At 37.2% G+C, this 27,707-nt stretch overlaps 4 pseudogenes; all 4 read left to right on the top strand.

Annotated features, from left to right (window-relative positions):
- The first annotated feature begins 456 nt into the window (after nucleotides 1-456).
- Nucleotides 457-2,609, top strand: LOC111055232 (annotated as a pseudogene).
- Nucleotides 2,610-3,758: 1,149 nt separating this feature from the next.
- On the top strand, nucleotides 3,759-7,726 carry LOC120352919 (annotated as a pseudogene).
- Nucleotides 7,727-15,318: 7,592 nt separating this feature from the next.
- On the top strand, nucleotides 15,319-19,290 carry LOC111055231 (annotated as a pseudogene).
- A 3,543-nt stretch (nucleotides 19,291-22,833) lies between these two features.
- On the top strand, nucleotides 22,834-24,161 carry LOC120352918 (annotated as a pseudogene).
- The last annotated feature ends 3,546 nt before the right edge of the window (nucleotides 24,162-27,707 follow it).

Raw genomic sequence — 27,707 nt, 5'->3', positions numbered from 1 at the left:
AACTACAAGTTTGAAGTGATTTAGAAAGACAGAAGCAGTCATGACTCTTGAGTTTCATTTCATCTCATGTAGTGATTTACAATGCATTAAAACTGTTTTCTTCTTATTCATGACTGAATTTCTGTCATGTGACCACCTAAGAATCCTATTATACTCCGAATGCATCTGTTGCTCTGCAACTTTAAGATTTTTATGCCCAACAATTAAAGCTGTTTCATCAGCTCATACATAAAAATGTCACCATTGCTGATTATGCTTGAAATTGAGTTAATATATATATTGTAGAAGACAGGACCAAAGATACTACCCTGTGGGACACCAATATCGTCGTTTTTGTATAATTCGCTTAGGTTGTTCCCCAACTCATCCAGGAAAAGTATCTGTTACTTAGGTAACTTTCAATCGATTTGCTGCACTGAGGAGGACATTCAGGATGCCACCGCACTTCTGCTCCACATGTCTGTTCGACTCAAGCCAATCAGAGAGCTGATCCAAAACATGTTGCTTGACAGTTGCAATAGTTTGGCACAGAAAATCAACGAAGAAATAAAGACTTTGATGAAAGAAGTGATTGCCTACTGGAAAGCAAGCAAGGCAGAGAATGACGAAACCAAGACCGTCGGGGAAGGAATCTTTAGGAACCGATTTATGAATGATAAAGTAGTGGTGTCAACTCTAAAAAGAGTGAAGACCGGTCTCGATCTTCAACTGTCTGCAATGGGACCTTTGATCTTAAAAACATCCAGCTAATCCTCCATGTTGCGTCTTTATGAAGTCATTGTCCAAATCAGAAGTTCAACTAGCGCTTTTGAAACAAGGACGATGAAGTAAATGAGGAAGAGGAAGAAGATGAGGATCAGTAGCTATTTCTGCAGGCACAGGCGAGAAGCAATGACAGAAAGGCTGCTGATGAAAATGGCCAAGGAGCTGGCAGAGAGAGAAAAAGGAATACTCCTACACCTCTCAGCAAACTTCTGAAACTGGATGATCTGTGAACATCGCTCAGTGACTGTTTGTGTCAACTTGACAAGACTCAAGACACTCATGCCTGTCTCATTTTGCAGCCGGCCCTCGAAGCGTTCTTTATAGTGCACGCCAGCCGCACAGAGGCTGCAGTACCCAGCAAAGAAAGCGAGCAAGGCAGTAGTCAGGGCAGTAGCCAGCCACAAGCAACCAGGCCAGTAGCCAAGCCACAAGCGACCAGGCCACATGCAGCCAAGCCACAAGCAGCAAGGGAGGTGCTGGCTCTCGAGTGAGTTGGCCACTCAGCCCCCTCTCTCGCCTCTGCCTACTGATGGCTTGGAGAGTGAATCTTCATCACAACCTGAAACTACCCAATCCAAGTTCCTCAAATTTGCCAAAACGCACCGTACAGTGCTGAATTACATGCTGCACCAGAGCAGCAGGCCACTTGTGGACAGGCCTTTCTTGGTGTTGGTCAAACATACCCGCATGTTGGACTTTGATGTGAAATGACGTTATTTCCGCAGTGAGCTGGAGCGTGTTGATGAGACGGTTCATCGCAAAGAACTTGCTTTGCACGTCAAGATGGCATCCATCTTCGAGGACTCCTTCCACGAATTGCACCATTGTACTCCTGAAAAATGGAATAACTGCTACTACAACGTCTACAAAGGGAAAGAAGGGCAGGATGCCGGAGGCCTGTTGAGAGAATGGTATATGATTATATCAAGGGAGATTTTCAACCCCGGATTATGCACTTTTTACTACATCAGAGGGCGACAAAGTGATGTACACTATAAATACCTCATTGCACTACAACCTGGACCATCTTCTCCACTTCAAATTCATCGGGAGGGTGATTGCAAAAGCAATCTATGACAACAAACTTCTCCAGTGCTACTTTACTCGTTCCTTCTACAAGCATATTCTGGATATTCCAGTCAAGTAAACAGATATGGAAAGTGAGGATTACACTTTCTACAAAAGTCTCGCCTACTTGAAGAAGAACCATATCTCTAGCATTGGATATGATTTGACATTCAGTGCAGAGGTGCAAGGAGTTGGAGTGACTGAGGTTAGGGAACTGAAAACAGATGGACAAAGAACATACCCGTCACTGAAGAGAACAAGCTCGAGTACATACATCTAGTTTGTCAGATGAAAATGACTAGAGCCATCCGCAAGCAACTGGATGCTTTCCTCAAAGGATTTTACGACATCATTCCCAACCGACTGATGGGTATTTTTAACAAACACGAACTTGAATTGCTCATTTTCGGCCTACCCAATCTTCATCGATGATCTCAAAGCAAACACTGAGTATTACAATTACCAACACAGCTCCCTCCAGATTCAATGGTTCTGGAGAGCCCTACGTGAATTCAACCTAGCTGAAAGGGCAAAGTTCCTTCAGTTCGTGACCGGTACATCGAAAGTGCCACTCCAAGGCTTTTCAGCCCTTGAGGGTATGAATGGAGTCAAGAAATTCCAGATACACCATGACGAGAAGTCAACCGACAGATTTTCCTTCGGCTCATACCTGTCTCAATCAACTTGTCTTGCCAGTGTATGAGGACAGTCAGAAGCTGAGAAACAACCTTCTGAAAGCCATTCACAAGTGCTCGGAGGGCTTCAGATTCGCTTAATCCACATTAATGCCTCTATAAAAGAGGCAGTCAAATTATTGCAATTGAAAAAATCAGAAGAAGAGATTGTCACTAATATATGTTCAGGTTTAAATCCTGAGGAAAGATCAAGATTAGTATTCTAGTTCAAGCCTAGAAATTTTAGGGACCTCAACGAAATATGCATTCAATCACAAAATCTTCTATTTGCGGATAGAGAAAGAGATCGATTTGAGTCACATTCAGATAGAAACGTACAAGGAACATTTAAAGAAGGGGTTACAGTCCCATTAAGATGTTATAATTTTCAAAAATTAGGTCATATGGCTAAAGTGTGTAGATCAAATCCTAACAATGACAGTTTTAAAGAACAGATTATAAACATAAAATGGAATCTTCAAATTCTACTAATGGCACTAAAACCATGCGTTATATGAAATGCTTCAAATGTCAGAAAATAGGACATTATGCCAATGAATGTAGAAATAAACAAGCAAGACTAGTTGAATTTGATAAGAGAGGAAACTGCAATGCTAATGCAAATAGAGGTATAGTGCATAGCATTGATAATGATAATTATATCAACTCCATTGATTTGAAGTATGAATCGAGAAGTAAAGATAAATTACTCAAAGCTAGGAAGAGAGAGAGAGGAAAAATAAGTTTGATAAAAATTGTAAAAGAAGGTCGCTGAAATCTTTCAAGAAGATAAAAACTAAAGCTTTAACGAATAAAATCATTCCTTTTGTAGTTTTTGAAGTGGGGGAACAATAGCGTGCATGCAACCGCTTTGATAGACTCTGGTGCAAGTAGGAGTATCATTTCAAAAAAGGTTTCCGATGAGTTATTGATTGCTAATCCTAAATTATGAGTTAAAGAAGATCAAAAAATCCTAAATTGTATCACAGCTAATAACTTATGTTTGAATTTGGAGGAAGCAGCGTTCATAAAAGTTAAAGTAGAATACTCCAATTGGAAATTTCGATTTCATATTAGTGAAAATCTTTCAGCTTCAGTTATACTTGGCTGTGATTTTATACATCACACACAGTTAGTAATTGATTATTCAACAAGAGGTATTATTTCAATTTTAGACCACGATTCAAATTTTCCTTTGAAAGTAAAATGAATCCAGATTTATTGAAAATACAAAATGCAATTAGTTCAGACATGAGTGAAGATAATTTGAATGCTGAGCAACAGAGAAAATTGCAAAGAGTACTAGACAACTTTGATGATGTGCTCACTGATAAATTGGAAAAAACGAATTTAGTTGAGAATAAAATTTGCCTTATATCAGAGGAACCAGTAAGAAAAGCTCCCTATCAATTAAACCCTATGAAAATGGAAATCATGAATGAGAAAATCAAGAAGATGCTCAAGAGGGAATAATTGAGAAGTCGACTTCATGTTATTCTAGCCCAGCGTTTTTAGTATCAAAATAGGTGGAGGTGAATGTGTAGTCGTTGATTATCGTGCACTAAATAAGAAGATATCATTAGATTCTACTCCGCTGCCCAATCTGGATAACATATTCCACTGGTTCCATAATGCCAAGTATTTTTCGTTGTTAGATTTAAATCAAGCATATTATCAGATGCCCTTATCTGAGGAAAGTAAACATTTAACAACTTTCTGTACTCAGAGAACAACCTATCAGTATAAGTATAGATGCACAAGCCTTGACTTCCGTTCTATATACAATCATCTTATAAATAATGGAATTAAAGAAAAGGAATGAGATAGACTACTCAAGTGAAAGAAAAATATCAATCAAATAAAATCATAAATCATCAAAAATGAGTATTTACTATTTATGAAAACACAAATTATAATGAACATACATGGGGGAAAAAATTGAGAAATGAAGTTTTAATTTCAAGGAATAAGTAGTTGCTCTAGCTGGCGGCAGTGACTCAATAAAATTAATGTACCAGCAAAATCTCTGCTAACTGTTTCTTTATATGAGATTATTGTTATTTATTACATAGCTAAGAACATCACTTTTTGAATAATCTCGAATATTCAGAGGCAATTTATTTGATAATTTAGGAAGCATGTGGAGGAGTGATCTTCCTCCATATATATTTCTAAATCGAGGTAACTGATATATAACTGGTGATCTTAAATTGTAAGGAGATGGTGGAGCAAAGGATCTGTATTATATTATTCTTGAAAAAAATTATAATCTTATAAATATAGAATTTTTTTGGAGTTAGTGTATGGTAAAAAAATTGTACATTAGAAAGATTATTGAAGTTAATTTTTAAGTTGATAAGAGGCAATCGAGATGTTATGCACTTCAGGGTTCTTAATTAAATTCTTTCTACTCTGTGCAACAAATACTCAGCTGCACAGCCCCATGAATCCATACCATACCTAATGATGGACTCTACTGGAGATTTATAAATTAGGTGAAGACACCTAAATTGAGTAGAATAGTTTTATGCATGTGAAATATTTTTGCGCTTAATGATTGAAGTTTATCCGAGATGTAGTTGATGTGTGGATGCCATCTCATTCTCATGTCAACTATCACACCTAGGTATTGGGTATCGTCAACTTGAGTTAGTGATGGGCAACTACAAGTTTGAAGTGATTTAGAAAGACAGAGGCAGTCATGACTCTTGAGTTTCATTTCATCTCATGTAGTGATTTAAAATGCATTAAAACTGTTTTCTTCTTATTCATGACTGAATTTCTGTCATGTGACCACCTAAGAATCCTATTAGATTCAGAATGCAACTGTTGCTCTGCAACTTTGAGATTTTTATGACCAACAATTAAAGCTGTTTCATCAGCTCATACATAAAAATGTCACCATTTCCGATTATGCTTGAAATTGAGTTAATATATATATTGTAGAAGACAGGACCAAAGATACTACCCTGTGGGACACCAATATCATCGTATTTTAATAATTCGCTTTGGTTGTTCCCCAACTCATGCAGGAAAAGTATCTGTTACTTAGGTAACTTTCAATCGATTTGCTGCACTGAGGAGGGCATTCAGGATGCCACCGCACTTCTGCTCCACATGTCCGTTCGACTCAAGCCAATCAGAGAGCTGATCCAAAACATGTTGCTTGACAGTTGCAATAGTTTGGCACAGAAAATCAACGAAGAAATAAAGACTTTGATGGAAGAAGTGATTGCCTACTGGAAAGCAAGCAAGGCAGAGAATGAAGAAAAGAATGACGAAACCGAGACCATCAGGGAAGGAATCTTGAGGAACCGATTTATGAATGATACAATAGTGGTGTCCACTCCAAAAAGAGTGAAGACCAGTATCGATCTTCAACTGTCTGCAATGGGACCTTTGATCTCAAAAACATCCAGCTAATCCTCCATGTTGCGTCTTTTTAAAGTCATTGTCCAAATCAGAAGTTCAACTTGCGCTTTTGAAACAAGGACGATGAAGAAAATGATGAAGATGATGAAGAGGGAGAAGATAAGGATCAGTAGCTATACCTGCAGGCACAGGCGAGAAGCAATGACAGAAAGGCTGCTGATGAAAATGGCCAAGGAGCTGGCAGAGAGAGGAAAAGGAATACTCCTACACCTCTCAGCAAACTTCTGAAACTGGATGATCTGTGAACATCGCTCAGTGACTGTTTGTGTCAACTTGACAAGTCTCAAGACACTCACGCCTGTCTCATTTTGCAGCTGGCCGTCAAAGCATTCTTTATAGTGCACGCCAGCAGCACAGAGGCTGCAGTACCCAGCAAAGAAAGCGAGCAAGGCAGTAGTCAGGGCAGTAGCCAGCCACAAGCAACCAGGGCAGTAGCCAGGCCACAAGCGACCAGGCCACATGCAGCCAATCCACAAGCAGCAAGGGAGGTGCTGGCTCTCAAGTGAGTTGGCCACTCCGCCCCCTCTCTTGCCTCTGCCTACTGATGGCTTGGAGAGTGAATCATCATCACAACCTGAATTTACCCAATCCAAGTTCCTTAAATTTGCCAAAACGCACCGTACAGTGCTGAATCACATTCTGCGCCAGAGCAGCAGGCCACTTGTGGACAGGCCTTTCTTGGTGTTGGTCAAACATACCCGCATGTTGGACTTTGACGTGGAATGACGTTATTTCCGCAGTGAGCTGGAGTGTGTTAATGAGGCGGCTCATCGCAAAGATCTTGCTTTGCACGTCAAGATGGCATCCATCTTTGAGGACTCCTTCCACGAATTGCACCATTGTACTCCTGAAAAATGGAATAACCGCTACTACAACGTCTTCAAAGGGAAAAAAGGGCAGGATGCCGGAGGCCTGTTGAGAGAATGGTATATGATTATATCGAGGGATATTTTCAACACGGATTATGCACTTTTCACTACATCAGAGGGCGACAAAGTGATGTACACTATAAATACCTCATTGCACTACAACCCGGACCATCTTCTCCACTTCAAATTTATCAGGAGGGTGATTGCAAAAGCAATCTATGACAACAAACTTCTCCAGTGCCACTTTACTTGTTCCTTCTACAAGCGAATTCTGGATATTCCGGTCAAGTAAACAGATATGGAAAGTGAGGATTACACTTCCTACAAAAGTCTCGCCTACTCGCCTACAATTACCAACACAGCTCCCTCCAGATTCAATGGTTCTGGAGAGCCCTATGTGAATTCAACCTAGCTGAAAGGGCAAAGTTCCTTCAGTTCGTGACCGGTACATCGAAAGTGCCACTCCAAGGCTTCTCAGCCCTTGAGGGTATGAATGGAGTCAAGAAATTCCAGATACAACATGATGAGAGGTCAACCGACAGATTTTCCTTCGGCTCATACCTGTTTCAATCAACTTGACTTGCCAGTGTATGAGGACAGTCAGAAGCTGCGAAACAACCTTCTGAAAGCCATTCACGAGTGCTCGGAGGGCTTCAGATTTGCTTAATCCACTTTAATGCCTCTATAAAAGAGGCAGTCAAATTATTGCAATTGAAAAAATCAGAAGAAGAGATTGTCACTAATATATGTTCAGGTTTAAATCCTGAGGAAAGATCAAGATTAGTATTCTAGTTCAAGCCTAGAAATTTTAGGGACCTCGACGAAATATGCATTCAATCACAAAATCTTCTATTTGCGGATAGAGAAAGAGATCGATTTGAGTCACATTCAGATAGAAACGTACAAGGAACATTTAAAGAAGGGGTTACAGTCCCATTAAGATGTTATAATTTTCAAAAATTAGGTCATATGGCTAAAGTGTGTAGATCAAATCCTAACAATGACAGTTTTAAAGAACAGATTATAAACATAAAATGGAATCTTCAAATTCTACTAATGGCACTAAAACCATGCGTTATATGAAATGCTTCAAATGTCAGAAAATAGGACATTATGCCAATGAATGTAGAAATAAACAAGCAAGACTAGTTGAATTTGATAAGAGAGGAAACTGCAATGCTAATGCGAATAGAGGTATAGTGCATAGCATTGATAATGATAATTATATCAACTCCATTGATTTGAAGTATGAATCGAGAAGTAAAGATAAATTACTCAAAGCTAGGAAGAGAGAGAGAGGAAAAATAAGTTTGATAAAAATTGTAAAAGAAGGTCGCTGAAATCTTTCAAGAAGATAAAAACTAAAGCTTTAACGAATAAAATCATTCCTTTTGTAGTTTTTGAAGTGGGGGAACAATAGCGTGCATGCAACCGCTTTGATAGACTCTGGTGCAAGTAGGAGTATCATTTCAAAAAAGGTTTCCGATGAGTTATTGATTGCTAATCCTAAATTATGAGTTAAAGAAGATCAAAAAATCCTAAATTGTATCACAGCTAATAACTTATGTTTGAATTTGGAGGAAGCAGCGTTCATAAAAGTTAAAGTAGAATACTCCAATTGGAAATTTCGATTTCATATTAGTGAAAATCTTTCAGCTTCAGTTATACTTGGCTGTGATTTTATACATCACACACAGTTAGTAATTGATTTATTCAACAAGAGGTATTATTTCAATTTTAGACCACGATTCAAATTTTCCTTTGAAAGTAAAATGAATCCAGATTTATTGAAAATACAAAATGCAATTAGTTCAGACATGAGTGAAGATAATTTGAATGCTGAGCAACAGAGAAAATTGCAAAGAGTACTAGACAACTTTGATGATGTGCTCACTGATAAATTGGAAAAAACGAATTTAGTTGAGAATAAAATTTGCCTTATATCAGAGGAACCAGTAAGAAAAGCTCCCTATCAATTAAACCCTATGAAAATGGAAATCATGAATGAGAAAATCAAGAAGATGCTCAAAGAGGGAATAATTGAGAAGTCGACTTCATGTTATTCTAGCCCAGCGTTTTTAGTATCAAAATAGGGTGGAGGTGAATGTGTAGTCGTTGATTATCGTGCACTAAATAAGAAGATATCATTAGATTCTACTCCGCTGCCCAATCTGGATAACATATTCCACTGGTTCCATAATGCCAAGTATTTTTCGTTGTTAGATTTAAATCAAGCATATTATCAGATGCCCTTATCTGAGGAAAGTAAACATTTAACAACTTTCTGTACTCAGAGAACAACCTATCAGTATAAGTATAGATGCACAAGCCTTGACTTCCGTTCTATATACAATCATCTTATAAATAATGGAATTAAAGAAAAGAAATGAGATAGACTACTCAAGTGAAAGAAAAATATCAATCAAATAAAATCATAAATCATCAAAAATGAGTATTTACTATTTATGAAAACACAAATTATAATGAACATACATGGGGGAAAAAATTGAGAAATGAAGTTTTAATTTCAAGGAATAAGTAGTTGCTCTAGCTGGCGGCAGTGACTCAATAAAATTAATGTACCAGCAAAATCTCTGCTAACTGTTTCTTTATATGAGATTATTGTTATTTATTACATAGCTAAGAACATCACTTTTTGAATAATCTCGAATATTCAGAGGCAATTTATTTGATAATTTAGGAAGCATGTGGAGGAGTGATCTTCCTCCATATATATATTTCTAAATCGAGGTAACTGATATATAACTGGTGATCTTAAATTGTAAGGAGATGGTGGAGCAAAGGATCTGTATTAATATTATTCTTGAAAAAAATTATAATCTTATAAATATAGAATTTTTTTGGAGTTAGTGTATGGTAAAAAATTGTACATTAGAAAGATTATTGAAGTTAATTTTTAAGTTGATAAGAGGCAATCGAGATGTTATGCACTTCAGGGTTCTTAATTAAATTCTTTCTACTCTGTGCAACAAATACTCAGCTGCACAGCCCCATGAATCCATACCATACCTAATGATGGACTCTACTGGAGATTTATAAATTAGGTGAAGACACCTAAATTGAGTAGAATAGTTTTATGCATGTGAAATATTTTTGCGCTTAATGATTGAAGTTTATCCGAGATGTAGTTGATGTGTGGATGCCATCTCATTCTCATGTCAACTATCACACCTAGGTATTGGGTATCGTCAACTTGAGTTAGTGATGGGCAACTACAAGTTTGAAGTGATTTAGAAAGACAGAGGCAGTCATGACTCTTGAGTTTCATTTCATCTCATGTAGTGATTTAAAATGCATTAAAACTGTTTTCTTCTTATTCATGACTGAATTTCTGTCATGTGACCACCTAAGAATCCTATTAGATTCAGAATGCAACTGTTGCTCTGCAACTTTGAGATTTTTATGACCAACAATTAAAGCTGTTTCATCAGCTCATACATAAAAATGTCACCATTTCCGATTATGCTTGAAATTGAGTTAATATATATATTGTAGAAGACAGGACCAAAGATACTACCCTGTGGGACACCAATATTGTCGTATTTTAATAATTCGCTTTGGTTGTTCCCCAACTCATCCAGGAAAAGTATCTGTTACTTAGGTAACTTTCAATCGATTTGCTGCACTGAGGAGGGCATTCAGGATGCCACCGCACTTCTGCTCCACATGTCCGTTCGACTCAAGCCAATCAGAGAGCTGATCCAAAACATGTTGCTTGACAGTTGCAATAGTTTGGCACAGAAAATCAACGAAGAAATAAAGACTTTGATGGAAGAAGTGATTGCCTACTGGAAAGCAAGCAAGGCAGAGAATGAAGAAAAGAATGACGAAACCGAGACCATCAGGGAAGGAATCTTGAAGAACCGATTTATGAATGATACAATAGTGGTGTCCACTCCAAAAAGAGTGAAGACCAGTATCGATCTTCAACTGTCTGCAATGGGACCTTTGATCTCAAAAACATCCAGCTAATCCTCCATGTTGCGTCTTTTTAAAGTCATTGTCCAAATCAGAAGTTCAACTTGCGCTTTTGAAACAAGGACGATGAAGAAAATGATGAAGATGATGAAGAGGGAGAAGATAAGGATCAGTAGCTATACCTGCAGGCACAGGCGAGAAGCAATGACAGAAAGGCTGCTGATGAAAATGGCCAAGGAGCTGGCAGAGAGAGAAAAAGGAATACTCCTACACCTCTCAGCAAACTTCTGAAACTGGATGATCTGTGAACATCGCTCAGTGACTGTTTGTGTCAACTTGACAAGTCTCAAGACACTCACGCCTGTCTCATTTTGCAGCTGGCCGTCAAAGCATTCTTTATAGTGCACGCCAGCAGCACAGAGGCTGCAGTTCCCACAGAGACAAGTTGAGTCTCACAGAGACAAGGTGAGTCTCACAGAGACAAGGTGAGTCTCACAGAGACAAGGTCTGTTTCACTGGAACAAGTAGTGTCAGTGGAACAAGAAGAGGGGTAGAGTCCCATTCGAACAAGTGTAGTGTCACAGAGACAAGGTCGGTCTCACAGGAACAAGGTTGGTGTGGTGTGTTGCCTACACATGAAGATGAAGGCATTCCATTTGCTCTAATAAATTGGATGTCATCTGTTTTTTAATATATATACATATATATTATGGTGACATGAATAGAATAGAATGACTGCCTTTATTTTTCTTAGAAAGCGTCTGTTTTTTAATACATATACATCTATATTATGGTGACATGAATAGAATAGAATGACTGCCTTTAGAAAGCGAAGTTAGGGCGCAGTCGACCCTCTCTTACACTCAACTCTCTATCAAGTATTATAACAATACGAAAAAAATAAATACAAATAATATGATTAAAAACAAACAATAGTTAAGTTATCTACTTATTTCAAATAATAACAAATTTTAAATTATTGAAAAGAAAGAGAAAAAAATGACATAGAAAATAATACATAACAATGCTGAATGATAGTATTTTCTGATACTTCATCACTTTAGTAAAAAATAAGACACTACAGAATACAATACAGTAGGCCTACATAGCAACTGAAGTGTTTGCTATACATTTCATTTCCTACTTATTATCACTATGTAAATCTCGAAGTGGATAAGTAAATTACATTATGATTTATTTGAATAGTAAAATAGAATCTTCCTTCAATCAACAAACAACGTCACAAACAACGCTCCTTCAATCCACGTGACATACATATATAAATATATAATTTACATATGTTAATAATGTGGTGACATCATTTGAAGCCAGCTTTAAACGTTTCTCCTGTGGAGAAAAAATGATGAATTTAGTAGACTGTTTAGTGGATCCTAGACATTCAGATTCAAATCTATACATAACAATTGATTCCCCTTTTCATCCAGGATATTTGTGGTTTCTTAAAATTTCGATTTATTGACCGAGCGAAATGAGTTCTAAGATTCAAGTCGACGGCTTTGCATTTCTCTTTATGTTTATATGTTCCGCAATTACGGCGAAACGCAGCAATAGATTACCATGAAATTTGACAGGTATATTTCTTTTTAAATTGTGCCTCGACGTATATACAAGGTTTTTTAAAATTTGCATTTTAAGGTTAATACAATAGGTAAGTCTCCTTCGAACGCCAATATTACAGTAAAAATCAGAATAGAATCATCCATAATAATTCAGCTGTTGAGTGGATTTTTAATTGCATGCAATAACGCATGTAATTAATATATCAATGTAACTTAGTAATAAATCAGCTGTCGTGTTGACTTTTCATTGCATGCAATGACGCATGCAATTAATAACGGAAAGAAAACATAGTATTTTCTCTCGACCTTGATCTGCTTTCAACTCGGTCTGACCTGTTGCCAGTAAGTTGAAGGAGATTAGATTTTGATGTGAGCATATTTTTGATACACTAACCCCAACAGCCATTAGCCGTTTTCACACCGACATCTTGCCGACACAACATACAAACAGGATTTACTCTTATGGACAGTATGAGACGAGGCTGTGTTTTATACTGCGCGAGGTCTACTGTTCATAGAACTACTAGTCCAGGATTAAAATGTTGTTTTACCAAAATCATCAAATATTTAATAATTCGATACAATGATACATGTACAAATGTGAAGCTGACTTGCACCGAGATAGAATCAATTTAATCTTAAATAATTTGAAATATATTTCAAGTTGTTAGGCTTCATTAATTCATTGAATACCTATTTTATCATTATGTGTTATCAGAACCTATTAGAATTATGTAGATTGCCTTAAATGAATAAATTGAGTTCCATGTAAATGTATTATTTCCACCAAACTCCAAAATAACTATTTCAATGTGACTTTTAATTGTTCAGTCAATATAAAATAATTTTGATTCTGCAGTAACTTATACATAAGTGATATCAATGTAAGAAAGAACAGATTATATACTTCTAGATGAATGTAACAATATTGGAAAGATGTTATCCAACGGTATTTGAATACACCCCTGACTATTACTGTATGGGAGTACCACCAGTAATTTATAAGTTTTCAATTCGTCAAAAGAGTGGTTATAGATAAAATAGTGTACTCAACGGTTATAATCTTCTCCTATCTATATTTTTCTTCTTATTATTGTTCATCTTCTTCCTGCCGCCAAAGTGCAGTACTTTATACCTGGCAATAGAATTTTTAGAAATAGAAGCATTTGGTTAACTTTGGTTTCACGCTTCAGTGAACATAGTCTATGAGCAGGGTAGTTCTACCTGGACACCACCGATGACAAATTGACCGGGCTTTCCAGAAGTACCTAACGGGAAACATTTGCTTTGTTTCATGGAAGCAAGGCATTGTAATACTGAATGAGTATTTATAGTTCTATAAAGCAAGGCCTTTTGGTTCTAATACCCGAGACGTCAGTCTGCAGATTGTTGTTATGGAATGCAGAAAACTTCTTTCACCAACCTTAGACAATAAATGCTGTTTCAAAAGATTGAAAAGATAGCATGCCGCTTCCAATATCTATGGATATGGTTTATGTACTATATATATATATATATATATCTGTGAGTGTAGCGTAAGGGACACACTATTATTCCTCACCCACCATATAGCATATAATATATCGAACTCTGTCACTCCCACTCAACACCTTCGGGCTCACTCTCTCTCACTCTCTCTCACTCTCTCTCTCTCCTCTCTCTCTCTCTCTCTCTCTCTCTCTCTCTCTCTCACATGATAATGAGGTCAACCGACAGATTTTCCTTCGGCTCATACCTGTTTCAATCAACTTGACTTGCCAGTGTATGAGGACAGTCAGAAGCTGCGAAACAACCTTCTGAAAGCCATTCACGAGTGCTCGGAGGGCTTCAGATTTGCTTAATCCACTTTAATGCCTCTATAAAAGAGGCAGTCAAATTATTGCAATTGAAAAAATCAGAAGAAGAGATTGTCACTAATATATGTTCAGGTTTAAATCCTGAGGAAAGATCAAGATTAGTATTCTAGTTCAAGCCTAGAAATTTTAGGGACCTCGACGAAATATGCATTCAATCACAAAATCTTCTATTTGCGGATAGAGAAAGAGATCGATTTGAGTCACATTCAGATAGAAACGTACAAGGAACATTTAAAGAAGGGGTTACAGTCCCATTAAGATGTTATAATTTTCAAAAATTAGGTCATATGGCTAAAGTGTGTAGATCAAATCCTAACAATGACAGTTTTAAAGAACAGATTATAAACATAAAATGGAATCTTCAAATTCTACTAATGGCACTAAAACCATGCGTTATATGAAATGCTTCAAATGTCAGAAAATAGGACATTATGCCAATGAATGTAGAAATAAACAAGCAAGACTAGTTGAATTTGATAAGAGAGGAAACTGCAATGCTAATGCGAATAGAGGTATAGTGCATAGCATTGATAATGATAATTATATCAACTCCATTGATTTGAAGTATGAATCGAGAAGTAAAGATAAATTACTCAAAGCTAGGAAGAGAGAGAGAGGAAAAATAAGTTTGATAAAAATTGTAAAAGAAGGTCGCTGAAATCTTTCAAGAAGATAAAAACTAAAGCTTTAACGAATAAAATCATTCCTTTTGTAGTTTTTGAAGTGGGGGAACAATAGCGTGCATGCAACCGCTTTGATAGACTCTGGTGCAAGTAGGAGTATCATTTCAAAAAAGGTTTCCGATGAGTTATTGATTGCTAATCCTAAATTATGAGTTAAAGAAGATCAAAAAATCCTAAATTGTATCACAGCTAATAACTTATGTTTGAATTTGGAGGAAGCAGCGTTCATAAAAGTTAAAGTAGAATACTCCAATTGGAAATTTCGATTTCATATTAGTGAAAATCTTTCAGCTTCAGTTATACTTGGCTGTGATTTTATACATCACACACAGTTAGTAATTGATTTATTCAACAAGAGGTATTATTTCAATTTTAGACCACGATTCAAATTTTCCTTTGAAAGTAAAATGAATCCAGATTTATTGAAAATACAAAATGCAATTAGTTCAGACATGAGTGAAGATAATTTGAATGCTGAGCAACAGAGAAAATTGCAAAGAGTACTAGACAACTTTGATGATGTGCTCACTGATAAATTGGAAAAAACGAATTTAGTTGAGAATAAAATTTGCCTTATATCAGAGGAACCAGTAAGAAAAGCTCCCTATCAATTAAACCCTATGAAAATGGAAATCATGAATGAGAAAATCAAGAAGATGCTCAAAGAGGGAATAATTGAGAAGTCGACTTCATGTTATTCTAGCCCAGCGTTTTTAGTATCAAAATAGGGTGGAGGTGAATGTGTAGTCGTTGATTATCGTGCACTAAATAAGAAGATATCATTAGATTCTACTCCGCTGCCCAATCTGGATAACATATTCCACTGGTTCCATAATGCCAAGTATTTTTCGTTGTTAGATTTAAATCAAGCATATTATCAGATGCCCTTATCTGAGGAAAGTAAACATTTAACAACTTTCTGTACTCAGAGAACAACCTATCAGTATAAGTATAGATGCACAAGCCTTGACTTCCGTTCTATATACAATCATCTTATAAATAATGGAATTAAAGAAAAGAAATGAGATAGACTACTCAAGTGAAAGAAAAATATCAATCAAATAAAATCATAAATCATCAAAAATGAGTATTTACTATTTATGAAAACACAAATTATAATGAACATACATGGGGGAAAAAATTGAGAAATGAAGTTTTAATTTCAAGGAATAAGTAGTTGCTCTAGCTGGCGGCAGTGACTCAATAAAATTAATGTACCAGCAAAATCTCTGCTAACTGTTTCTTTATATGAGATTATTGTTATTTATTACATAGCTAAGAACATCACTTTTTGAATAATCTCGAATATTCAGAGGCAATTTATTTGATAATTTAGGAAGCATGTGGAGGAGTGATCTTCCTCCATATATATATTTCTAAATCGAGGTAACTGATATATAACTGGTGATCTTAAATTGTAAGGAGATGGTGGAGCAAAGGATCTGTATTAATATTATTCTTGAAAAAAATTATAATCTTATAAATATAGAATTTTTTTGGAGTTAGTGTATGGTAAAAAAATTGTACATTAGAAAGATTATTGAAGTTAATTTTTAAGTTGATAAGAGGCAATCGAGATGTTATGCACTTCAGGGTTCTTAATTAAATTCTTTCTACTCTGTGCAACAAATACTCAGCTGCACAGCCCCATGAATCCATACCATACCTAATGATGGACTCTACTGGAGATTTATAAATTAGGTGAAGACACCTAAATTGAGTAGAATAGTTTTATGCATGTGAAATATTTTTGCGCTTAATGATTGAAGTTTATCCGAGATGTAGTTGATGTGTGGATGCCATCTCATTCTCATGTCAACTATCACACCTAGGTATTGGGTATCGTCAACTTGAGTTAGTGATGGGCAACTACAAGTTTGAAGTGATTTAGAAAGACAGAGGCAGTCATGACTCTTGAGTTTCATTTCATCTCATGTAGTGATTTAAAATGCATTAAAACTGTTTTCTTCTTATTCATGACTGAATTTCTGTCATGTGACCACCTAAGAATCCTATTAGATTCAGAATGCAACTGTTGCTCTGCAACTTTGAGATTTTTATGACCAACAATTAAAGCTGTTTCATCAGCTCATACATAAAAATGTCACCATTTCCGATTATGCTTGAAATTGAGTTAATATATATATTGTAGAAGACAGGACCAAAGATACTACCCTGTGGGACACCAATATCGTCGTATTTTAATAATTCGCTTTGGTTGTTCCCCAACTCATCCAGGAAAAGTATCTGTTACTTAGGTAACTTTCAATCGATTTGCTGCACTGAGGAGGGCATTCAGGATGCCACCGCACTTCTGCTCCACATGTCCGTTCGACTCAAGCCAATCAGAGAGCTGATCCAAAACATGTTGCTTGACAGTTGCAATAGTTTGGCACAGAAAATCAACGAAGAAATAAAGACTTTGATGGAAGAAGTGATTGCCTACTGGAAAGCAAGCAAGGCAGAGAATGAAGAAAAGAATGACGAAACCGAGACCATCAGGGAAGGAATCTTGAAGAACCGATTTATGAATGATACAATAGTGGTGTCCACTCCAAAAAGAGTGAAGACCAGTATCGATCTTCAACTGTCTGCAATGGGACCTTTGATCTCAAAAACATCCAGCTAATCCTCCATGTTGCGTCTTTTTAAAGTCATTGTCCAAATCAGAAGTTCAACTTGCGCTTTTGAAACAAGGACGATGAAGAAAATGATGAAGATGATGAAGAGGGAGAAGATAAGGATCAGTAGCTATACCTGCAGGCACAGGCGAGAAGCAATGACAGAAAGGCTGCTGATGAAAATGGCCAAGGAGCTGGCAGAGAGAGAAAAAGGAATACTCCTACACCTCTCAGCAAACTTCTGAAACTGGATGATCTGTGAACATCGCTCAGTGACTGTTTGTGTCAACTTGACAAGTCTCAAGACACTCACGCCTGTCTCATTTTGCAGCTGGCCGTCAAAGCATTCTTTATAGTGCACGCCAGCAGCACAGAGGCTGCAGTACCCAGCAAAGAAAGCGAGCAAGGCAGTAGTCAGGGCAGTAGCCAGCCACAAGCAACCAGGGCAGTAGCCAGGCCACAAGCGACCAGGCCACATGCAGCCAATCCACAAGCAGCAAGGGAGGTGCTGGCTCTCAAGTGAGTTGGCCACTCCGCCCCCTCTCTTGCCTCTGCCTACTGATGGCTTGGAGAGTGAATCATCATCACAACCTGAATTTACCCAATCCAAGTTCCTTAAATTTGCCAAAACGCACCGTACAGTGCTGAATCACATTCTGCGCCAGAGCAGCAGGCCACTTGTGGACAGGCCTTTCTTGGTGTTGGTCAAACATACCCGCATGTTGGACTTTGACGTGGAATGACGTTATTTCCGCAGTGAGCTGGAGTGTGTTGATGAGGCGGCTCATCGCAAAGAACTTGCTTTGCACGTCAAGATGGCATCCATCTTTGAGACTCCTTCCACGAATTGCACCATTGTACTCCTGAAAAATGGAATAACCGCTACTACAACGTCTTCAAAGGGAAAAAAGGGCAGGATGCCGGAGGCCTGTTGAGAGAATGGTATATGATTATATCGAGGGATATTTTCAACCCGGATTATGCACTTTTCACTACATCAGAGGGCGACAAAGTGATGTACACTATAAATACCTCATTGCACTACAACCCGGACCATCTTCTCCACTTCAAATTCATCAGGAGGGTGATTGCAAAAGCAATCTATGACAACAAACTTCTCCAGTGCCACTTTACTTGTTCCTTCTACAAGCGAATTCTGGATATTCCGGTCAAGTAAACAGATATGGAAAGTGAGGATTACACTTCCTACAAAAGTCTCGCCTACTCGCCTACAATTACCAACACAGCTCCCTCCAGATTCAATGGTTCTGGAGAGCCCTATGTGAATTCAACCTAGCTGAAAGGGCAAAGTTCCTTCAGTTCGTGACCGGTACATCGAAAGTGCCACTCCAAGGCTTCTCAGCCCTTGAGGGTATGAATGGAGTCAAGAAATTCCAGATACACCATGATGAGAGGTCAACCGACAGATTTTCCTTCGGCTCATACCTGTTTCAATCAACTTGACTTGCCAGTGTATGAGGACAGTCAGAAGCTGCGAAACAACCTTCTGAAAGCCATTCACGAGTGCTCGGAGGGCTTCAGATTTGCTTAATCCACTTTAATGCCTCTATAAAAGAGGCAGTCAAATTATTGCAATTGAAAAAATCAGAAGAAGAGATTGTCACTAATATATGTTCAGGTTTAAATCCTGAGGAAAGATCAAGATTAGTATTCTAGTTCAAGCCTAGAAATTTTAGGGACCTCGACGAAATATGCATTCAATCACAAAATCTTCTATTTGCGGATAGAGAAAGAGATCGATTTGAGTCACATTCAGATAGAAACGTACAAGGAACATTTAAAGAAGGGGTTACAGTCCCATTAAGATGTTATAATTTTCAAAAATTAGGTCATATGGCTAAAGTGTGTAGATCAAATCCTAACAATGACAGTTTTAAAGAACAGATTATAAACATAAAATGGAATCTTCAAATTCTACTAATGGCACTAAAACCATGCGTTATATGAAATGCTTCAAATGTCAGAAAATAGGACATTATGCCAATGAATGTAGAAATAAACAAGCAAGACTAGTTGAATTTGATAAGAGAGGAAACTGCAATGCTAATGCGAATAGAGGTATAGTGCATAGCATTGATAATGATAATTATATCAACTCCATTGATTTGAAGTATGAATCGAGAAGTAAAGATAAATTACTCAAAGCTAGGAAGAGAGAGAGAGGAAAAATAAGTTTGATAAAAATTGTAAAAGAAGGTCGCTGAAATCTTTCAAGAAGATAAAAACTAAAGCTTTAACGAATAAAATCATTCCTTTTGTAGTTTTTGAAGTGGGGGAACAATAGCGTGCATGCAACCGCTTTGATAGACTCTGGTGCAAGTAGGAGTATCATTTCAAAAAAGGTTTCCGATGAGTTATTGATTGCTAATCCTAAATTATGAGTTAAAGAAGATCAAAAAATCCTAAATTGTATCACAGCTAATAACTTATGTTTGAATTTGGAGGAAGCAGCGTTCATAAAAGTTAAAGTAGAATACTCCAATTGGAAATTTCGATTTCATATTAGTGAAAATCTTTCAGCTTCAGTTATACTTGGCTGTGATTTTATACATCACACACAGTTAGTAATTGATTTATTCAACAAGAGGTATTATTTCAATTTTAGACCACGATTCAAATTTTCCTTTGAAAGTAAAATGAATCCAGATTTATTGAAAATACAAAATGCAATTAGTTCAGACATGAGTGAAGATAATTTGAATGCTGAGCAACAGAGAAAATTGCAAAGAGTACTAGACAACTTTGATGATGTGCTCACTGATAAATTGGAAAAAACGAATTTAGTTGAGAATAAAATTTGCCTTATATCAGAGGAACCAGTAAGAAAAGCTCCCTATCAATTAAACCCTATGAAAATGGAAATCATGAATGAGAAAATCAAGAAGATGCTCAAAGAGGGAATAATTGAGAAGTCGACTTCATGTTATTCTAGCCCAGCGTTTTTAGTATCAAAATAGGGTGGAGGTGAATGTGTAGTCGTTGATTATCGTGCACTAAATAAGAAGATATCATTAGATTCTACTCCGCTGCCCAATCTGGATAACATATTCCACTGGTTCCATAATGCCAAGTATTTTTCGTTGTTAGATTTAAATCAAGCATATTATCAGATGCCCTTATCTGAGGAAAGTAAACATTTAACAACTTTCTGTACTCAGAGAACAACCTATCAGTATAAGTATAGATGCACAAGCCTTGACTTCCGTTCTATATACAATCATCTTATAAATAATGGAATTAAAGAAAAGAAATGAGATAGACTACTCAAGTGAAAGAAAAATATCAATCAAATAAAATCATAAATCATCAAAAATGAGTATTTACTATTTATGAAAACACAAATTATAATGAACATACATGGGGGAAAAAATTGAGAAATGAAGTTTTAATTTCAAGGAATAAGTAGTTGCTCTAGCTGGCGGCAGTGACTCAATAAAATTAATGTACCAGCAAAATCTCTGCTAACTGTTTCTTTATATGAGATTATTGTTATTTATTACATAGCTAAGAACATCACTTTTTGAATAATCTCGAATATTCAGAGGCAATTTATTTGATAATTTAGGAAGCATGTGGAGGAGTGATCTTCCTCCATATATATATTTCTAAATCGAGGTAACTGATATATAACTGGTGATCTTAAATTGTGAGGAGATGGTGGAGCAAAGGATCTGTATTAATATTATTCTTGAAAAAAATTATAATCTTATAAATATAGAATTTTTTGGAGTTAGTGTATGGTAAAAAAATTGTACATTAGAAAGATTATTGAAGTTAATTTTTAAGTTGATAAGAGGCAATCGAGATGTTATGCACTTCAGGGTTCTTAATTAAATTCTTTCTACTCTGTGCAACAAATACTCAGCTGCACAGCCCCATGAATCCATACCATACCTAATGATGGACTCTACTGGAGATTTATAAATTAGGTGAAGACACCTAAATTGAGTAGAATAGTTTTATGCATGTGAAATATTTTTGCGCTTAATGATTGAAGTTTATCCGAGATGTAGTTGATGTGTGGATGCCATCTCATTCTCATGTCAACTATCACACCTAGGTATTGGGTATCGTCAACTTGAGTTAGTGATGGGCAACTACAAGTTTGAAGTGATTTAGAAAGACAGAGGCAGTCATGACTCTTGAGTTTCATTTCATCTCATGTAGTGATTTAAAATGCATTAAAACTGTTTTCTTCTTATTCATGACTGAATTTCTGTCATGTGACCACCTAAGAATCCTATTAGATTCAGAATGCAACTGTTGCTCTGCAACTTTGAGATTTTTATGACCAACAATTAAAGCTGTTTCATCAGCTCATACATAAAAATGTCACCATTTCCGATTATGCTTGAAATTGAGTTAATATATATATTGTAGAAGACAGGACCAAAGATACTACCCTGTGGGACACCAATATCGTCGTATTTTAATAATTCGCTTTGGTTGTTCCCCAACTCATCCAGGAAAAGTATCTGTTACTTAGGTAACTTTCAATCGATTTGCTGCACTGAGGAGGGCATTCAGGATGCCACCGCACTTCTGCTCCACATGTCCGTTCGACTCAAGCCAATCAGAGAGCTGATCCAAAACATGTTGCTTGACAGTTGCAATAGTTTGGCACAGAAAATCAACGAAGAAATAAAGACTTTGATGGAAGAAGTGATTGCCTACTGGAAAGCAAGCAAGGCAGAGAATGAAGAAAAGAATGACGAAACCGAGACCATCAGGGAAGGAATCTTGAAGAACCGATTTATGAATGATACAATAGTGGTGTCCACTCCAAAAAGAGTGAAGACCAGTATCGATCTTCAACTGTCTGCAATGGGACCTTTGATCTCAAAAACATCCAGCTAATCCTCCATGTTGCGTCTTTTTAAAGTCATTGTCCAAATCAGAAGTTCAACTTGCGCTTTTGAAACAAGGACGATGAAGAAAATGATGAAGATGATGAAGAGGGAGAAGATAAGGATCAGTAGCTATACCTGCAGGCACAGGCGAGAAGCAATGACAGAAAGGCTGCTGATGAAAATGGCCAAGGAGCTGGCAGAGAGAGAAAAAGGAATACTCCTACACCTCTCAGCAAACTTCTGAAACTGGATGATCTGTGAACATCGCTCAGTGACTGTTTGTGTCAACTTGACAAGTCTCAAGACACTCACGCCTGTCTCATTTTGCAGCTGGCCGTCAAAGCATTCTTTATAGTGCACGCCAGCAGCACAGAGGCTGCAGTACCCAGCAAAGAAAGCGAGCAAGGCAGTAGTCAGGGCAGTAGCCAGCCACAAGCAACCAGGGCAGTAGCCAGGCCACAAGCGACCAGGCCACATGCAGCCAATCCACAAGCAGCAAGGGAGGTGCTGGCTCTCAAGTGAGTTGGCCACTCCGCCCCCTCTCTTGCCTCTGCCTACTGATGGCTTGGAGAGTGAATCATCATCACAACCTGAATTTACCCAATCCAAGTTCCTTAAATTTGCCAAAACGCACCGTACAGTGCTGAATCACATTCTGCGCCAGAGCAGCAGGCCACTTGTGGACAGGCCTTTCTTGGTGTTGGTCAAACATACCCGCATGTTGGACTTTGACGTGGAATGACGTTATTTCCGCAGTGAGCTGGAGTGTGTTGATGAGGCGGCTCATCGCAAAGAACTTGCTTTGCACGTCAAGATGGCATCCATCTTTGAGGACTCCTTCCACGAATTGCACCATTGTACTCCTGAAAAATGGAATAACCGCTACTACAACGTCTTCAAAGGGAAAAAAGGGCAGGATGCCGGAGGCCTGTTGAGAGAATGGTATATGATTATATCGAGGGATATTTTCAACCCGGATTATGCACTTTTCACTACATCAGAGGGCGACAAAGTGATGTACACTATAAATACCTCATTGCACTACAACCCGGACCATCTTCTCCACTTCAAATTCATCAGGAGGGTGATTGCAAAAGCAATCTATGACAACAAACTTCTCCAGTGCCACTTTACTTGTTCCTTCTACAAGCGAATTCTGGATATTCCGGTCAAGTAAACAGATATGGAAAGTGAGGATTACACTTCCTACAAAAGTCTCGCCTACTCGCCTACAATTACCAACACAGCTCCCTCCAGATTCAATGGTTCTGGAGAGCCCTATGTGAATTCAACCTAGCTGAAAGGGCAAAGTTCCTTCAGTTCGTGACCGGTACATCGAAAGTGCCACTCCAAGGCTTCTCAGCCCTTGAGGGTATGAATGGAGTCAAGAAATTCCAGATACACCATGATGAGAGGTCAACCGACAGATTTTCCTTCGGCTCATACCTGTTTCAATCAACTTGACTTGCCAGTGTATGAGGACAGTCAGAAGCTGCGAAACAACCTTCTGAAAGCCATTCACGAGTGCTCGGAGGGCTTCAGATTTGCTTAATCCACTTTAATGCCTCTATAAAAGAGGCAGTCAAATTATTGCAATTGAAAAAATCAGAAGAAGAGATTGTCACTAATATATGTTCAGGTTTAAATCCTGAGGAAAGATCAAGATTAGTATTCTAGTTCAAGCCTAGAAATTTTAGGGACCTCGACGAAATATGCATTCAATCACAAAATCTTCTATTTGCGGATAGAGAAAGAGATCGATTTGAGTCACATTCAGATAGAAACGTACAAGGAACATTTAAAGAAGGGGTTACAGTCCCATTAAGATGTTATAATTTTCAAAAATTAGGTCATATGGCTAAAGTGTGTAGATCAAATCCTAACAATGACAGTTTTAAAGAACAGATTATAAACATAAAATGGAATCTTCAAATTCTACTAATGGCACTAAAACCATGCGTTATATGAAATGCTTCAAATGTCAGAAAATAGGACATTATGCCAATGAATGTAGAAATAAACAAGCAAGACTAGTTGAATTTGATAAGAGAGGAAACTGCAATGCTAATGCGAATAGAGGTATAGTGCATAGCATTGATAATGATAATTATATCAACTCCATTGATTTGAAGTATGAATCGAGAAGTAAAGATAAATTACTCAAAGCTAGGAAGAGAGAGAGAGGAAAAATAAGTTTGATAAAAATTGTAAAAGAAGGTCGCTGAAATCTTTCAAGAAGATAAAAACTAAAGCTTTAACGAATAAAATCATTCCTTTTGTAGTTTTTGAAGTGGGGGAACAATAGCGTGCATGCAACCGCTTTGATAGACTCTGGTGCAAGTAGGAGTATCATTTCAAAAAAGGTTTCCGATGAGTTATTGATTGCTAATCCTAAATTATGAGTTAAAGAAGATCAAAAAATCCTAAATTGTATCACAGCTAATAACTTATGTTTGAATTTGGAGGAAGCAGCGTTCATAAAAGTTAAAGTAGAATACTCCAATTGGAAATTTCGATTTCATATTAGTGAAAATCTTTCAGCTTCAGTTATACTTGGCTGTGATTTTATACATCACACACAGTTAGTAATTGATTTATTCAACAAGAGGTATTATTTCAATTTTAGACCACGATTCAAATTTTCCTTTGAAAGTAAAATGAATCCAGATTTATTGAAAATACAAAATGCAATTAGTTCAGACATGAGTGAAGATAATTTGAATGCTGAGCAACAGAGAAAATTGCAAAGAGTACTAGACAACTTTGATGATGTGCTCACTGATAAATTGGAAAAAACGAATTTAGTTGAGAATAAAATTTGCCTTATATCAGAGGAACCAGTAAGAAAAGCTCCCTATCAATTAAACCCTATGAAAATGGAAATCATGAATGAGAAAATCAAGAAGATGCTCAAAGAGGGAATAATTGAGAAGTCGACTTCATGTTATTCTAGCCCAGCGTTTTTAGTATCAAAATAGGGTGGAGGTGAATGTGTAGTCGTTGATTATCGTGCACTAAATAAGAAGATATCATTAGATTCTACTCCGCTGCCCAATCTGGATAACATATTCCACTGGTTCCATAATGCCAAGTATTTTTCGTTGTTAGATTTAAATCAAGCATATTATCAGATGCCCTTATCTGAGGAAAGTAAACATTTAACAACTTTCTGTACTCAGAGAACAACCTATCAGTATAAGTATAGATGCACAAGCCTTGACTTCCGTTCTATATACAATCATCTTATAAATAATGGAATTAAAGAAAAGAAATGAGATAGACTACTCAAGTGAAAGAAAAATATCAATCAAATAAAATCATAAATCATCAAAAATGAGTATTTACTATTTATGAAAACACAAATTATAATGAACATACATGGGGGAAAAAATTGAGAAATGAAGTTTTAATTTCAAGGAATAAGTAGTTGCTCTAGCTGGCGGCAGTGACTCAATAAAATTAATGTACCAGCAAAATCTCTGCTAACTGTTTCTTTATATGAGATTATTGTTATTTATTACATAGCTAAGAACATCACTTTTTGAATAATCTCGAATATTCAGAGGCAATTTATTTGATAATTTAGGAAGCATGTGGAGGAGTGATCTTCCTCCATATATATATTTCTAAATCGAGGTAACTGATATATAACTGGTGATCTTAAATTGTAAGGAGATGGTGGAGCAAAGGATCTGTATTAATATTATTCTTGAAAAAAGTTATAATCTTATAAATATAGAATTTTTTTGGAGTTAGTGTATGGTAAAAAAATTGTACATTAGAAAGATTATTGAAGTTAATTTTTAAGTTGATAAGAGGCAATCGAGATGTTATGCACTTCAGGGTTCTTAATTAAATTCTTTCTACTCTGTGCAACAAATACTCAGCTGCACAGCCCCATGAATCCATACCATACCTAATGATGGACTCTACTGGAGATTTATAAATTAGGTGAAGACACCTAAATTGAGTAGAATAGTTTTATGCATGTGAAATATTTTTGCGCTTAATGATTGAAGTTTATCCGAGATGTAGTTGATGTGTGGATGCCATCTCATTCTCATGTCAACTATCACACCTAGGTATTGGGTATCGTCAACTTGAGTTAGTGATGGGCAACTACAAGTTTGAAGTGATTTAGAAAGACAGAGGCAGTCATGACTCTTGAGTTTCATTTCATCTCATGTAGTGATTTAAAATGCATTGAAACTGTTTTCTTCTTATTCATGACTGAATTTCTGTCATGTGACCACCTAAGAATCCTATTAGATTCAGAATGCAACTGTTGCTCTGCAACTTTGAGATTTTTATGACCAACAATTAAAGCTGTTTCATCAGCTCATACATAAAAATGTCACCATTTCCGATTATGCTTGAAATTGAGTTAATATATATATATTGTAGAAGACAGGACCAAAGATACTACCCTGTGGGACACCAATATCGCCGTATTTTAATAATTCGCTTTGGTTGTTCCCCAACTCATCCAGGAAAAGTATCTGTTACTTAGGTAACTTTCAATCGATTTGCTGCACTGAGGAGGGCATTCAGGATGCCACCGCACTTCTGCTCCACATGTCCGTTCGACTCAAGCCAATCAGAGAGCTGATCCAAAACATGTTGCTTGACAGTTGCAATAGTTTGGCACAGAAAATCAATGAAGAAATAAAGACTTTGATGGAAGAAGTGATTGCCTACTGGAAAGCAAGCAAGGCAGAGAATGAAGAAAAGAATGACGAAACCGAGACCATCAGGGAAGGAATCTTGAGGAACCGATTTATGAATGATACAATAGTGGTGTCCACTCCAAAAAGAGTGAAGACCAGTATCGATCTTCAACTGTCTGCAATGGGACCTTTGATCTCAAAAACATCCAGCTAATCCTCCATGTTGCGTCTTTTTAAAGTCATTGTCCAAATCAGAAGTTCAACTTGCGCTTTTGAAACAAGGACGATGAAGAAAATGATGAAGATGATGAAGAGGGAGAAGATAAGGATCAGTAGCTATACCTGCAGGCACAGGCGAGAAGCAATGACAGAAAGGCTGCTGATGAAAATGGCCAAGGAGCTGGCAGAGAGAGAAAAAGGAATACTCCTACACCTCTCAGCAAACTTCTGAAACTGGATGATCTGTGAACATCGCTCAGTGACTGTTTGTGTCAACTTGACAAGTCTCAAGACACTCACGCCTGTCTCATTTTGCAGCTGGCCGTCAAAGCATTCTTTATAGTGCACGCCAGCAGCACAGAGGCTGCAGTACCCAGCAAAGAAAGCGAGCAAGGCAGTAGTCAGGGCAGTAGCCAGCCACAAGCAACCAGGGCAGTAGCCAGGCCACAAGCGACCAGGCCAC

This window comes from Nilaparvata lugens, chromosome 9, assembly GCF_014356525.2.
Source record: "Nilaparvata lugens isolate BPH chromosome 9, ASM1435652v1, whole genome shotgun sequence".
NCBI lineage: Eukaryota > Metazoa > Arthropoda > Insecta > Hemiptera > Delphacidae > Nilaparvata > Nilaparvata lugens.
This window is presented reverse-complemented; position numbering and strand designations above follow the sequence as displayed.